The sequence below is a fragment of the Emys orbicularis genome, chromosome 9 (assembly GCF_028017835.1).
Source record: "Emys orbicularis isolate rEmyOrb1 chromosome 9, rEmyOrb1.hap1, whole genome shotgun sequence".
Lineage (NCBI taxonomy): Eukaryota > Metazoa > Chordata > Testudines > Emydidae > Emys > Emys orbicularis.
In genome coordinates, this window is record NC_088691.1 from 16,710,465 (window position 1) to 16,727,742 (window position 17,278).

Here is a 17,278-nt window from a genome sequence, read left to right on the forward strand (position 1 = left end):
TATATAACATGGTAATTCCTCAGCTGAATTTTTAGCCAGCATTTTTACTAACATTGACAAAATTGCTCTAGTGTTACTTTATTCTTAAGTATTGATTTTAAAAATGGAATTTAAGTGTTCCTAGATAAACAGACTAGAGCATCAATCATGCAATTTATTCTGACATTGAGTGGAATAAGAATTCTGGCATGATGAAAGAAGTGTGGATATTTTTGAAGGCGGTGACTTATTTTTTAAAGCGCTATCATGAAATATCACAGTGCAAGTACGGTACACTGTGCAACACACTTAGGGTGACCAGATGTCCCAATTTTATAGGGACAGTCCCAATTTTGGGGTCTTTTTCTATATAGGCTTCTATTATCCCCCACCCCCTGTCCCGATTTTTCACATTTGCTGTCTGGTCATCCTAAACACACTTAAAACCACTATTGTTTCCCATATCAGCTATAAGTTATGCTCAACAGTGTCAACAAAATATGCTATGCAAGATCTTGAACTGGATTCTGTTAGTGAATCACAGTTGTGGCGTATTGTCAAGGAAACAAAGGTTGACCTTTAAAACCAGTGCTTCGTTGAGGGGAAATCATCTAAAGAAATGACAGAAGCTGAAGAATGTAGTGCCAGATTCTGCTGTGACTTATCTTCCACCTTTCATACATATGCAGTAAATATTTGTGTTTAGACCACAGTGTAGCCTTTCCATAATTGGAACAAAAATAGTATCTAGCCATCTGATCAGTTTTGTACATTTCCAGTTTCACCCAAGTTTTACCATAGCTCATATCCTGGTAATAATTTAATCTCTAGTGAAAAATGAAGGTTATAAAAGATTCTATTCACCATAGAAACATGCTGGTTCCTTCAGAGGCATTCCACAATCAAAGATAAATAAATGTTCTACAGGCAGTGTAAAGCAGCACAATTCCACTGTTGGCAATGGAGTTATGCTAATTTCCACCTTCTGAGGATCTGTCCTACAGTAATTAAAAGGGAAAATGAAAAAGGGTTGATATTTAGTTCAGAGACCATAATGGTTCTATTCAAGCTGTTTAAGTATCTCTTGCCAATAAATATGTATTTAGGTTAAAAAGAAGAATATGCATCATTTATTTGAGAGATCAGAAAGTCTCCTGGGTAAATACAGCATTTAATTAGACAGCAATATTTCCATATAACAAAAGTTTAACAACAAACTCCAACATGTTGGCATTTTATGGTCTGTTACATATCATTATATCAGATTCAAAGCTGATTTAAATTCTAAAAATTCAAACATGTATCCCAGATCAGGAAGTATCTTGTTTAATTTTTTTTAAATGACCACTTATTGTAAAATTTATTGAGAAAACATTTTAATTCATGAACTTTATTGATAAATTCAAAGTTCTGAAAACACTTGATTTTTTTCGTAAACAACATACTTGTTGTTAGGAGGAGTAAATAATCTCTAGCCATGCTATAATTTTGGTTTTACCTTCTTTTTTTCAGTTCAAGGACTGTATTTTCCATATAAATATTGTTGTAATTCATTCCTTACGCAGCTACAATTTAAATGGTAACTTGTCTGTAGTAATTATGCAATAGGCTGCAACTAACTGAAATATGAATATTGCCAGTTTCTCCCACTGTATCTCAGATCTGCTACAATTGTTAATGTTCACAACAGTGCAGTAATTAAATTACAGAACATTAGCCACATTATTATGATAACCATAAACTGCTATCAAACGAGAGTCTGTGAAATAAACCCCCAAACTCCAAGGTTATAAAAAAGCACTCTTTGCAGTCACTTGTTTATTGCATCTTCTGTCACCAAAATTCTCATTTGTCTGCAAAATTTCAGCACCAGGAAGTAGTAACCTCCAGTGGAAATACACATTTAATAATATGTTATTATTTATTTACATTACCGTAGTGCCGAGAAGCCCTCACCATGTACCAGGACCCCATTGTGGTAGATGCTGTACATACATCAGAACAAAGAGATAGCCCCTGCCCCAAAGAGATTACAATCCATGTATAAGACAAGAGACAACAGATGAATACAGACAGATGAGGGAGTACAAGGCAACAATGAGCCGATATTGGTGATAGATAACGGTCACAACACAACAGCAGCATAACTGTTGTCAAGTTGTTTGCAGGCATCACAGCAAAGGAGAATTTTAAGAAGGGATTTGAAGGTGGATACTGTGGGCTTTCAAAATGTTTTTATGAAGAATAATTTGTATAAAATAAACATGGATCCAGTCCTGCAGAAACATAGACTGTTGACTTCAGTGGAGCTACCCGCATGTATAAAGTTGAGCATGTGCCTAACTGATCTTAGGAGTGGGGCATTCATGAATATCCCAAAATAAATTAGTTCTGATAGTCTGGTAGCAAAAATACTAAGTGCATAATTCTCCTTTCAGATCTGCCTGGTAGACTTGGTGTGAAATCCCAATACCACTGAAGTCAATGGCAAAACTCCCATTGCCTTCCATGAGGCCAGGATTTCATCCTTGGGGTCTGATATTTGGATCTCCCTACACAGAGTATACAGAAATCCAAAACATAAACATTATCATTCACCATTTTGCAGTATCAGTATGCTCTGTAGTGAACAAGAAAAACAATAAATCAGGGAAAGCTATTGCACCTGCACATAGTCACTGTAATTCAGAGGTGAAATTCTAGCCCCTCTGAAGTCAATAGGAGTTTTTCCTTTGACTTCAAAGGTGCCAAGATTCCATCATAGATATTTATTTTTTAAGATCACTGCTTCTAGTTAGGGAAAACCCACCACACTGGTAAATGTTCAAACTATTAAATGTCTGGATAACTCACTGGTTGGTCATTCTTCTGTATGATATTTGTTGTCTGTGGCATTACGGCCTCTGCACCTCATACAATGGTGAAGTCAAAGCCGGAGAACAAAACTGGACCTGAAATAATCTGTTTCTGAAATATTATCACAATGGTTTACCCAGTATTCTCACACTAGTTATTCCAGATCATTAAACAGATTAACTTTAAAAACATCAAAAACAGAAAATCTAACCCTGTACATGCAAAGGCCATATGGGAGTATGTTGAATCAGGACAGAAATGATCATTAAAATTAACTCTTCACCTATTGTGGCTTTGTAGCGGGAACCCACTGAATATAAGCTGCTCCTTCACTGCTTTTCAGCTTTCATGGGCTCTTTTAATATGAAAGGCTGCAGATCATTTGTGGTGAATAAAGCCTTAACGGATTACTCATTGTTAATTAAATAACCCAATTCTGTCCACTAAAGCTAATGCATTACAGTATTTAATGTTTGTTTGGTAAACTGCTTTACTAAATGCTCCTTTGACTTTTATTGGTAATAAACATTAAGCATTTATGGCCTGTGAAAGCAGATTCACATCTAGCTTATGCTGTTACTATTTACAGTTTGTTAATGAAATACCATTAACTTGCTCCAAACTGCAAGTTGTTGTTGTTCTACTCTAACTTTTAGTATATAGAATTAAAAGTTACATGATATACATGCACAATGATCCTTGTTATAAAGCTATTGTACACCAAAAGAAAAAACTTTTCAAAAATCAAAAAGGCTCTGAGTAAAATTGGTTCCCACCCACCCCCCCATTTCTATTTTTTGTCACCATGTACATCATGTAAGGTTCCCACTGCCCAGTTCAGCTTTCCTCTGGCTCTATATCCTTGTTCATACTGTACGCAAACTAAAGCCACCAACTATTTCTCCTTTCCCCTCCACTCTTAGGGAAAATTAAATGGGAGGTCTAGGAAAGTGGATAGTCTGGCTCAATCTGATTTTTCACCATACATCTCCTCACTCCTTTTGCAGAGGTTTCATATAACCCCAGCTCTCTTTTTTGTCATTTGTAACTGAATTGTACATATTTAAAACGAAACAATGGATTTTCTCATGAAGCATGTACACCTGTTTGTATACAGTAAAACCGTAACACAATGAAATTCTCTTAACTTATTTTGCTTGCATTTGTCCTTCTAGTCTTGTACATGATAATTTAACAGAGGTATTTTTAGCCAAACTTTCCCAGTGACTGTTAGAGACACCTACAGTCATTGCAAAAAAATTGATAAGAGTATGAGTGATCTGGATTGATACAGAGAATGAGAGATTTGTTTTATTTGCCTAAGGAATAAGATGTAGGTGTCTGGGAATTTTGTAAAGTTTCCTGTCCATCACGTGCAGTATCAGGTAGTTAAAGTGAGTTAAAACACTCAGATGTTGAAAGAGGAAGCCATACATTTTAATTTTGAAAAAAAAAATCTGCTTTGTGAGAAATTTGCTCAGGTTTTGCATCTGAGTTAAGTCGATCTAACTTATGTCACTCAGGGAGTGTGAAAAATCCCCCGCCCCCAACAACAAAGTCTTGCACTGTCCACACCAGCACTATGTCAGCGGGAGATGCTCTCCTGCCGACATAGCTTATGATTCTCGCCAATGTGGAGTAAGTATGTCCATGGGAGAGAGCTCTCCCGTTGTCATAACGTGTTTTCACCAGACGCACTACAGCAGTGCCGATGTAGCGCTGCAGTGTAGCCTTGTCCCAAGTGTACTTTTTTTTTAAACATAGGAGAAGAGCTAAGAAATCCTGTAATGCATTTTGTCCAATTAGCCACATTGTCAGTGTTCATGATGATGAATATATTGGTTGGAAATTTGTTTTATAGTAATTTTACGAGTATGGTTTAAGAATTAAAAAGAGAGGTGGAGTGGCATACTAAGATACAGTTCTGATAGGTTGCATTAATGGAAGAAAATATTCTCTTCACCATTCAGTTTCAATTTGACAAGAATCACAACATATTTTTTTGAGAGATTCCTAATCTGTGATAAGGAACTGGCAAACATGATTATTCAACCTTTTTTTGAGAAGAGGCCGAGCTTTCTGTAATAAATAGGGCTAACAAGAATACTGCCTGCTTTGTGCCTAAGGGTGACATGTCGAAATTCCATTGACAAGTATCATAAGGGGAAGCTGTAAAACATCTTGGTGAACATTATCCTGAATGATAAGCAGCTATCTCAAGAGGGTGTAAAATTTCCCATAGAGAAGTTACAGGTGTGAAATTTTTAATAGCTGTTCCTATCTAGTTTCCCTACAGGCTAATATATGCCGATAATCCCGAATCCCTTAAGCATCCAAAGGCACACAACCTTTTGGAGAAAACCAAACTTAGACATTTTTATGCTCTTTTTAAAAGTTCTGTCTCCAGTGGTGGTACATATGTTACAATGTCAGCTAACAACATATATGGTAAAGGTTATATGGAGTTGTACCAGTTTTGTGGGACACTGATGGGAAAGATGACAACCAAAGAAGGCACTCCCCACCACTTCTGGTGTGTACAGGCAGAGTAGCCGGCTACCTCAAAAATATTTCATGCATAGGTAATGGCTCTGAGTGGGAAGTGTTCAGTACATCTCCAGCTGATCCCACCTATTCAGAAAGGGTGAAATGCACCCATGATGGGGGGAGACAGGACAAGACATGCTCACCACTTAAGCTCTTCACTAGGGTAACACAAGAGATTGGGGTGTCAAGCAGCCTGAGAAGGATACCTCTGTATCCCATATGTGCTGCAAAAGGGAACTCCACACTAGCACCCTGGACCAGCTGTCAGGAACAGGTCCAGGAAGGAGCTATGGCCTCCATGGTTATACGGATTCAGTGGCCCAAACACACTGCACAAATATCAAAACAGAGGTATGCCTGAGTAGTGGCAACCATGCAGGGGCTGGGCTACAAGCCCTGCCTCAGAGGTCAAATGGATTTCACATCTTCTGTGGAGTTCTCTTCCTGCTCATCTTTATTGTCTAGGTATTTTACCTGGTATAATCTTAGTGATAGTGGTCAATCATAATTCTATTAGCAAAACTCAAGGACAAAGCGGTATGGGGAAGGCATGGGGTTCTCCCACCACAGTGGGCCTGTACACCACAGAAACCAGGCCTTAGATGCTACTACTGGCCATGTGGAGGCACACCATGCTGCTCCTTCCTATGACTGCTTTTAAACTAGTGGCTTCATGCTGTGCATAGATTCATTGGTCATTCTCCTTCTGTACCTCTGGTCTGCTCAAACTTCTTCTCTCCAGGGGAGTGGTGAAGAACCACCGTAGACTGTAGCCCATAAAGGAGGTACAGTCCCTTAGTTGGGATATCTACTGGGTGCCTTACCTGACATATTAAAATACAGAATTTCCATTGCATTATTGGCTTTGAACCCCAAAAGGGATGGGGTCTACCAGTTACCTCAAGGCAGATTTACGGGGCTGTGACTTTTCACTGTATGTCCTTTGATTTTATGTTATTTACTGTAAAGCACTCCAAGCTTATGTCATGAAAGTGTGATTGACTGTCTGGCAAGATTTTTTTTTAAATCTTTCTATTAGAAGGTTTTCATCATTAGCTATTGCTTTATGATGAATAAGTGTTAAATATAATGTGGAGGACCTTTGATTTTAAAACCAAATCATACTGTTTAAAAGGCAAAAAACTAGGAAGCAGTAAGCTAAGAGGTGGCTAAAAGAAGCTAATCTATTCTTAACCTTGCTTCATAAGTGACAGCAAAATTAAATGGAGGCAATCATGAATCACAGGAGGATCGGAGCTGGGTAACTAATTGGCCTATTTTCTGTACTGTCAGAATCCTCTCAAGCAATTTTCCTCAATTATAACTGCAAATCAGAATGTTATTTCCTCCTCACAAACTATCCATAGCCTGAGGACTAACTAGGTGTCCCCAGATATTTCCTGATGAATTGCTTGAGATCAATTCCTACTGTTAAATAATTACAGGAAGTTCACAGTGAAGTGTCAGAGCAAAAATCTATTTCACCTATTAACACAAGGAAAATGAAAACCTTAATTAAAAAGAATACGCTCTTTTAAAATGATAGGTTTCTCTAGCTACTAGGGGTCTTGTTTGATCAAAGTTACCAGCCAACCTTAACAAAAATATACCCATCATTTTCTGTTAGATGTCCCTTACCCGTCAGTGTGAATGATGGGATAATATAACTTAGCAAATACAGTGTTGCATTAAAAAGTCAACAGTTACCACTCAGCGGTATCCAGGATACCACAATATTTTCTTATTAGAGTAGTAATGTACTGTTGCATTGCAGACACAACTGTCTAGTAACGGTGCATAAATGCTAATTTTTTCATGGTAGCCAGTACAGTAGGTTTAGGTTATTAACTATTTTCTACAGTTTGTTTAAGCTGTTCTTGCCATTCTCCAAGATATATTACTGTGACTATTTATTATTTTTTAGCACCAAAAATGTGTCCCATAATGTACAATCCACAATATAAATACAGACAGTCCCTGCTCCTGTCTAAAAGACAAATACATATAAGACAAAACACTAGAAATTTGTGCTTTAAAGTCCCCTCATTACATGCAGGCCATAGAAATAGATAAATAAATACAACTGATACATAATAAAGGAGAGGAAAGCTGATAGAGTCATGCGTAAGCCTTCCTTTCCATTATGCACATTTATTTTAGGGTAACAATAACTTGTGGCTTGACAAGCTGTTATAGGTTTTTTGGGTGAGAGGCAGAGCAGATTCTCCATAACGCTGTTGGATATATGAAGGAGCAAACATAGGAACACACGCAGATGACTTTGTCACTGCATATGTTCTTTCTGCCAAGGAGGGCTGCACAGAACTGCCTTCAAAACCAGTGAGCTCCCAGCACAGACAGACCAAGGTGTTCCTTCTATATACTCCGAAAGAGCAGATTCATTTTCACCAGACTAGTTTCAACCTGCGACGTAACAGGTGCAAGCACAATATGGATCTTTGTCCCCCTCCAGTGGCTGGTCCACATACGTGATTAACGACTCTGCCCCAGGTTTGTTCTGTAACTCAAGCAATAGAGTCGTCGTGTTTTCGGCAGTGAAGGTTTCAGACCCCACTGTGGTCCAAATAGGATGGATCAGTTATATATCATACATAGGGAATATCTAGAGTTGGTCAAAAAACTGAGAAAATTGTACATGAAAAAACTAACAAAACTGTTTCTCTTTTTCATCAGCTTTAAACTTTTCAAAACATTGTGAGCAGTTTGGAAAATTTTTAGATGGGCTATTATGGACTGATGATAAATACCTATTTCAAAGAAAAGTACAAAGCAATTCCTAGCGATGATTTTCAGTCTGGGGTCAAATTCACCACTGATTTAAATGGAGATATATTGGTTTATGCCATCAGTCAATTTGGCCCCTTGTCCTTAAAATAGTTAAGAAGATTCACACAATAAGCTGTTGGCATGTTGCTTATATATTGCCTTGCAGGATTTGAGGTATCTTCAGTTCTTTTAAACAGGGCAGATGGTCTATTGACTTTTCCTAAGAAATAAACCAATGCAGCTCCTCTTAAAGACTGGTTGAGGACTCGATAAATAGTTCTTTAAAAATAATCTTCCTGTCCAATGACCTACTAATGTTCTCATTTACAGCGTTTTTATTTTTTATGTAAAGAGGAGGAAGAGAAGCACAAGGCTATGGCTTTAGTGAGGTTGCATGGGGTATAATAGAACAGAATTTAGCTTCAATCATCCAACACCATGAGAAATACATCAGACTTTCAGGGAGAGAAGATGAGGATTTACACCTGCTCAGACAAAAAATTGACATCAGATTAAATGATGTCATTTCTTCCTAAGCATTATCTAAAGAGGGAGTAGAGCTGCAGCAGCCCTGAGAAGGTGCACAATAGTCCAGTCAGAATGCTGCAAAGGACTGTGGGGATTTCAAACTCAGAATTCTTTAGAGTTGGTCCAACCCTCCTTCTCAAATTCCAGAACTTTCTCGGCACAGCTTCTCACCAGAATACATTCATGTTGATACACTCTGCCTCAGGAATTCCACCTGACAAGCAGGGCTGTCCTTAGGATTTATGGGGCCCTACACAGTATTATTAAACTGGTGCCCCTACGCCGGTGCATTTGGCTCTGTGAATACGGGTGCCCCTATACTGCCCCTATACTGGTGCCCTATGCTGGCGCAACTGGTGCCCCTACTCTGGCACATTCGGCTATGTGATTATGGCCCCTGCCTTCTGCCTAGTAAGGAGACTGCGTCGCGCGCTCGGTGTGCAGGAGTCTTAGGCAAGAACTCTGTGGGTGGGTGCTCCAGGGCTGGAGCACCCACAGGGAAAATTTAGTGGGTGTGGAGCACCCACCGGCACCAAGCTCCCTCCCCAGCCTGCTCCTCCTCTCCCCCCGTCTCTCACATGCCGGTGGCCCCATGCTTACCAACTCTTCCCCCTAGTGCTTCCAGAGCACCGCGAACAGCTGATCCACGGCGTTCAAGCTCCGAGATGGAGGGGGAGGAGACGGAGAAGAGGAGGGGATGGAGCGGGGGGGGGGGCCAGAGACTTGGGGGAAGGGGTGAAGTGGGTGGGGGCGGGGCCTGGAATGGAGGGGGGGGTTGAGCACCCCCTGGCAAGATGGGAAGTCGGCGCCTATGATCCCGGTGGTGCCCCAAATTTTCGGATGCCCTACACAGCCCCGTATGCTGCATATGCCTAAGGACATTATCAACAAGCAACTGTGTGACTCCCAGGAAGGGATCACATACATAAGGGACAGCATCTATAGTCCCCCAGGAACCTCAAGAGTCGTAGTCCTGCAATTATGCCATAACTTTCCTTTCACAGGACATTTGGGATGCTTTAAGACCCTGTGATTAATATCCCGCTCTTTTTGTTGACCCCTGCACATGCCTCGCGATACAATCATTCATAACCTTCTGTGATGTTCATGCCCATGCCAAGACTCCACGCCACAAGCCCAGCCTTTCTCCTCCAGCCCTTGGACACCCCATCTCTATCTTGGGCACCTATTGACTTAGATTTTATTGTAGAATAAATTTACAACAATTTTGATGGTAGGGGACCACTTTACCAAACTGGCCTACCTCATCCCCTGCTGAGGCCTCCCCTCTACTGAAGAGAAAACCCAGCTAAGGATTAGCCATGTAGTCTGCCTTGACAGTCTTCCAGAGTGCATCTCTCCAATCAGGGGTCTTAGTTCATAGGCTGGTACTGGTGTGAGGCCCTGTGCCTGCTGGGGGTCCATAGACGTCTTTCGTCCTCTTATCATTCCCAGTCCAATGGGCAAAATCCTTGAGCAATATCTGTGATGTTACAACAACATCACCAGGATGATTGGTCTTCACTTCTCCCTTATGTGGAGTTTGCATACAACAATGCATACCATGCGTCTATGGGTCAAAGCCCACCCCCACCTTTAAAAACTAACTAAATCCTGATTCCATCCATAATTATTCACATTGTCTCCCAACCCAGCTGCCTCTGACCTAGTGCAGTGGATTTATAAGGCCCAAGAAGAAGTGAAGGAACACCTGGAAAAGGCAAGGGAGGACCGTAAAAGGTCGGAGGACCAGCATCGACAGCAAGGCCCCATCTACTCAGTGGGACAAAAGGTATGGCTCTCCACTGAGCATCTCTGCACAGACAGACCTGGCTGCAAGCTGGACTTTCGGTTCCTTGGCCCTTTGACGACCCTGCAGCAGGTTAATCCAGTCACTCTTGAACTTCAACTATTCCACTCTCTGAAGATTCACCCAATGTTTCATGTACCACTTTTGAAACCATACAATAAAACCATCCCTCCCACAGGACCCAGCTACTTTCTCCACCAGTACATGTACAGGGCCATGAGGAATACGTGGCTCATGAGATCCTGGACTCAGAACCTAAATGTGGCAGGCTCTGGTACTTTATTGACTGAGAGGGGTATGGTCCAGAGGATCGCACCTGGTGGAAAGGTACCCGCCCCCACACAATCGTTCCATAGGAATCGACCTAAGAAGCCCGGTCCAACATTGGGCGCCTCTGGGGAAGCAGGTGTTATCAAGGAGACAGTATATTCAAATCTGCCACCCAGGGACCTGCTCATAATCGCCAGAACTAGAAATTCACCTCTGATAGAGGACTCCAATCCTGGGATCTGATTGGTGGAACTCTGGGCATCCTGCTTCTATTTAAACCAAGCACAGGAACAGGAAGCTGTCCATGCAACTGGGTTTCCCCTGCGTAAGACTGCTTCCCTTGCACTACCTGTTCCTACTTCCTGACTCCGATCTCCTGGTAACCCGACCCTACCTGCCTCCTCACCCTTGGTCTACCCTCTGGCATATCTCAGGCTCTGACCTCCTGGTATCGAATCTGCTCTGGCTCCTGACTCCAACCATTAGGTCAGATGTCTCACGTCCCAGTCATGATAAAGACCTACCACTGGATTATGTTCCATGCTCCCCAAAGAGCACACACTGGTGTGCTATGTCACCATTCTGCCTGGCTCATCACAGATTCATGGAGAACAGATGGAAAACACCCCCCTCCCCAAAGGAACAGCCATGCAAGATGAGGCAGATTGTAGCTCCTATTCTGGGTTAGAAGCAAGTGCACACTGCATTGATATTGCACACCTTGACCAAATGCAATTCTGGACACTCTCCACTAGGATGTTGATCCCCCGCCAAGGCTTTATCCCTACCTCTCAGCAAAAGATAATAGCAGAGGGGAGTTGCCCTATTAATATCTATGATCTTTTACTATATCCATCACTATAGTATCTACAGTAGTGTCTAATTGAGTGGTATTACTAAGACTTCCATTACTTTCACAAAATACTCTCGAGTATTTGTACGCACATTTTGGAGTACTGTCCTAAATCATTCAAACAGCGCTAAATAAAAATTAAATTAAATAAAACATAAATAGAAAAACATATTTGGTGTTGGATTATCCTGGCTTTCTTATTGTTTGCTCATACAGGACAGATTTCACCTCTCTGCGGAAGGCAACTTAAGGTCTGTGCACCACATAGGTTCCACTTCAGCACTCAAAATAGGGTTTGAATGGGACTTAAGTGATGCCTAGGCCCTTTGTACAGGGAAGAATTTCATCCCAGTGTGCATGGGGCCCATGTAATTCCCTTGCACTTCTTAATTCCCACTAAAAACCAGCAGCGTGGCCCAATCCTGTGAGATATGAAGCACCTCCTTAGAGATGCTGAGTGTCCTCAAATGTATTAACCTCAACTGATTAAATGAGAGTCCATTGACTTAAATGGAAGTTTAATGGAAGGGCACTGGGCACTTCTCAGGAAGCACTCGGTATCTAGCAAGATCTAGCCCTGTAAAACAGGTCTTTAAATGGTGGGCTTTTCTACCCTTTCTCACTAATAACCCCATTTCAACAAAGCATTTAAGCTTAATTCCATCCCTATTCAGCAAAGCGCTTAAGTACATGCTTAATGCACATGGTAATGTCTTATTGAAGCTGAATCTTAAGTGCTTTGCACTAATGATGAATGGCTGACTTAAGGCCCTGATGTTGCAATCTATTATGCTTAACTTTAAGCACAGGTAGTCCCAGTGAATTCAATGGGACTATTCCTGTGCCTAACATTAAGCCTGTGTGTGTGTGTGAAGAACAGAGCCCTGGTGGGTGAGGTAATATCTTTTATTGGACCAACTTCTGCTGGTGAGAGAGCTCTAAAATTCAGTCACTGACAATGGCTTTCCTGTCAGCATGAATTAGTGGAGTTCTACTCCGAATAGATTGTTATTTTTAAAGAAATGTTGATTTTACCTTCATTAAAAGAAAATGTGATTGCACAGGTGCTTGATGCCTAAAGGGTCCCCTCTCCCTAGTGCCATTGCCAGCTGATTAGATTTACAGAAAGTTCTACCGTTTCTAGGCAAATTTCTGTCAGAGAAACAAGAATTTCTGCCAATGCACTTTGAAAATCTCACTTGTTAATTTCCCCCCTCAGACTTTTCTTAAAAGTATAAAATATTCCTGTCAAACAATGAAATGTATATTCTATACCTGGTGTCAAGTCAAGGATACACTATCCATGTGCATAATGATAGCTATATACAGTAGTGATTCAATTAAAAAAAAATCTATAAATGGCATCACCTTACATTACACTTTTGACTTGAGGTGAACACGAAGTAGAATTGACATTCATATCTATTCAGGTCAGACAGTTTTAACTCTACATGGTCCAATCCCATCTCTCCCTCAGGAAAGGCTGTTCAGTCTTAATGAATGCATAAGCTTGCTTTATGTTTTCCCAAAGCTTAGAGAGGTTCAGTTTGAGCTTGGCTAATATCCAGGTTCAGGCTGTACAGAAACACGAGATGACTGTGAATACATTAATAAAAACGTAGAGCATTCCAGTTTAAGAAAAGGGACAGGGGATCATCACTTAAAGGGGAAGAGTTTGATTCTCCTCTTATTTACACCAGCATTCAGTGGCTTTACTCCTAATTGTCTCTGCTGTGAAAAGAGGCAATCAGATGCTAAATATATAGACTTGAGCCTTAAACTTTTTGAATAGCCTCAAGTCATAGGGCCAGATGGTAGAACCCTTCCTCAGGTAAGCACTTTGAGTGGTTAAGTGGTGAATAAGGGGTTTACTTTCTGGCTAAAAGCTCATCCCTGAAACTAGTAAACCATTAAAAGCAAAATACGAAGCAACTCAACTGCTCATGCCAAGCTAAATCTGAATGTTTTGTGAGGTTCAGGAGAATCTGGTTCTCTTTGCTTTTTTAAAAGTTGTGTCACCTGTTTTCTGCTGATGCCAAAAGCAAAAACAAAACTGCTCTGAAAATGGTTGTTTTGATGGCAATTTCCAAATTGGCCCAAACCCAGTTGTACTGAGCATTTCCCCAGATATCCTTCTTATTTAAATATCAGTTTGATCTGAAGAAACTTTGGAGATGTGTCCAGATTTTTCAGGGCATCTCCTAACCTCTGAATTGTTGGATGTTATTCCATACTAGCCTTAACCAACACTAATCTGATGAAAACAAAAAAGATACACAAAGTGAGTAGAATTTTGTTCTAGATTACACTGAATTAAATCTGTCTCCTTCCAGAAGCCAACAGAAGTGATCAATATTGCCCTCACCTCAACAAAACTAACATGCCATTTGGCTGCTAGCTGAAGAACCATTTCCCCCCAAAACTTCTCATTGCAAGGTGAGAAGGAACATACTACATATTACCATCAGATGTGGTCAATGTTCTGGTTGCATATCTCAGCTGCCACCCTGCTCCATCCTTGTGCAGGTGGCAATCCTGAATGCTGTGCAGCTGGTTTGCTTCTGCTGGGAAGGAGAGAAAGCCAAATGCTGGTAACCTGCGTGCACCGCACACCGTTAGACTATGCTCCATAGGGGCTTACTCTGTGTCCCTGTGGAGAGCAGTTTGGAAAGCAGGGCCAGTTGACTCACATCTAAGTCCCAGCCTTTCCACCTGGAGGGGAAGTGCAGTGTATGTGTGGCTTACTGAAGTGACTCTGCTCCTAAACTAGGGATTCTTCATTCTTGAGTCCCACAGGACACTAATGAGCACAGACCATTTACCTCGGGACAGAATCTGCCTAGTCCTTGCAAGTGCATATGGATGTTCTACTTCCCAGATGAAGCCAAGAGGGAAATCAAATGTCTATTTGAACAGCAGCAATACTGAGAGGTATAAGAGGGGAAATGTATAGAAATAGCTTAAGAAAAAAAAAACCTTGGAAGAATATTATTCCAACAGAATGGGCCAGGCTGATCTGTCGTTAGCAGAAACACAGAGCAATACTAGCATCGAGCTCACTTCTGCCCAGGAGGCTTTTAGGGAATGAGGTTACTTGCATCAATGTTGGAGCAGTCTGGGGCATATTATCAGTGGAAGAACCACAGCCTGACATTCCCCTCAGTCAGCACTTCACAGAAGAACACCCTGCCTATCTGATACTGTCTTGTGTTTGGGTGAATAGTAATACACTCTTGGAATGGGGAGAGATAATTTATTATTTTGATTTGACAGACATACACTCAGACTTTATGTTATGAACATGTCCTACCATTTACATCTTTGCCACCTTGCTCAGTCCTCTTTCAGTCTAAAAAAAAAACCCACTGAGATATCGCCTCCTAACGGGGCCAATTTGGGAAAAAAATAAAGTTATGCTGACAGAAGACTTTGTTAGTCAGATGCTTCAGTAAACAGTCTGACTATGGAAGCAGAGATGCAGACAGAACCAGCCTGAAATGGCAATTTTCCTCCTCTGGCTACTGCTGTCTGCATTAAGACCAGCAGCTAGTCCTCCTCTAAATTGTGACCCCAGGGGATAATTAAGCTATTGCTGCCCTCACATTCCTAGCAGAAAAGATTGTTATATAACATTGCCAGCTTCTTCTGCTATAATACAACACTAACCTCATGGGAAATTGTTTAATACTACAATACTAGCCCCTGGGAAGGACCTTTTACATAGATTCTGAAATTAGTAGTATGGCCTGCCTTGGTCTATTACTGTTTTCAAATATCAAAGCTGTCCTCATTTCAGCATTTGTTCAGAAAGCATTTACATTTCAGTGTAACTGGGATGTTTTTTAACTAAGTAATGGGGAAGTTTGATTACGAGAGATGAATGATTAACATTCCACAAACAAAGGATAGGCACTTTCCTTTCAGAGAACAGTGCCTACATGTATTGATACAGCTCCTGCTGCGTGATCTGTAATGTCAGGTCATGACAAGAGGCTAAAACATAGTGAAGAGGATTTCTCTGAAAACCATTCTCATGGAACTTTAACACCACTGGGTTTCTAGACTAAGAGATAACTAAATTAAAGGTCAGACAGACAGAGCATCAGCTCAATTATAACCAGACAAATAAAGGTTTTATGTATTTTAATGAAAGAAAGATTTACTGGTTTATTTTGTTCTGTTTTCTTATGAGAAATTATGTCAGCTGTTAATCCTGATTTATTTTCTCTGTTCTAAAATGATTTGACTCAACTCAACTTTTCCCTTTTTTTTTTTTTTGGTTTTGTTTTGGGGTTGTTGGTTTTTTTTGGTTATAAAGTGAATTTTCAATGCATCTGAAAATTGCAAGACTGAGTGTTCAAGATGCAGTTCTGCTATTTAATAACCTGAAAACAGAAAACGGACCATGTTCAGATATAGTGACCCAGCACCTTAGCCTTGAAGTAGGAGGCCAATCTCTGAAACTGAGAAGATAGTTTGGTCTGCAGAACAATCCTGTTCTTGGGCTCTTTGCTGAGATTACCAACTGTGATGTAATACTAACGACTGCATTGAGAGCAACGGTGCATGCACACAGGGCACAATCAAGCAACAAGTGGTAACAAAGTTTGGTTACTATCTCATTGGCCAGCACTGGATTCAAATTAATGAGTGAAGTTCAGCACCCCATTTACCAGTTCCTTGAGCTATTCGCTCCTCATGCTGTCAAATTCCTTAGTTCGTTAAAACCAATTAAAAAGGAGAGACTGAAAGTTTTCCTATTTACCAATAGTATGGTACAATGCAAGTGTACAAGTAGCAGCTACTGTAACAGAGCCATCCCAGAGAATAAAATATAGGCTCCCTAGTCCACCTAGTCCCTAGTGACAAAAGGAAAAGGATTATTTTAACCCTGAGAGTTCCTCCTGTATTCTTCTATTTGATCAGTATCTCCAGTATTACAATAAACCAACCACAGGGCAGACACACTAACTAAAACACAAATAAACCCCCTTCCCTACAATAATGAAACTCTGCTAGAAGTTAATTTATATCAAGGAAACAATCAATACCACACAACATGTAAAAAAAGTATGCAGATTGTAACATCATAAGAATCTAAGATCAGCCATACTGGGTCAGACCAACCATCCATCTAGCCCAGTAACCTGTCTTCTGACAGTGGCCAGTGCCAGATGCTTCAGCAGGAATGAACAGAATTGGCGATTATCAGGTGATCCATCTCATCACCCCATCCTAGCTTCTAGCAGTCAGAGGTTTAGGGACACCCACAGCATAGAGTTGCATCCTTGACCATCTTGGTTAACAGACATTGATGACTGTATCATCCATGAACTTATCTAATTCTTTTTGTAACCCAATTATACTTTTGCCTTCATAACATCCCATGGCAATGAATCCACAGGTTGACTGTGAGTTGCATAAAGATGTACTTCCTTATGTTTGTTTTAAACCTGCTGCCTTTTCATTTCATTGGGTGAGCCCTGGTTCTTGTGTTATGTGAAAGGGTAAATGATGCTTTCTTATTCACTTTCTCCACACCAGTCATGATTTTATAGACTTCTATCATGTCCCACCCTCAGTCACCTCTTTTCTAAAACCAGTCCCAGTCTTTTTAATCTCTCCTCATTTGGAAGTTGTTCTATGCC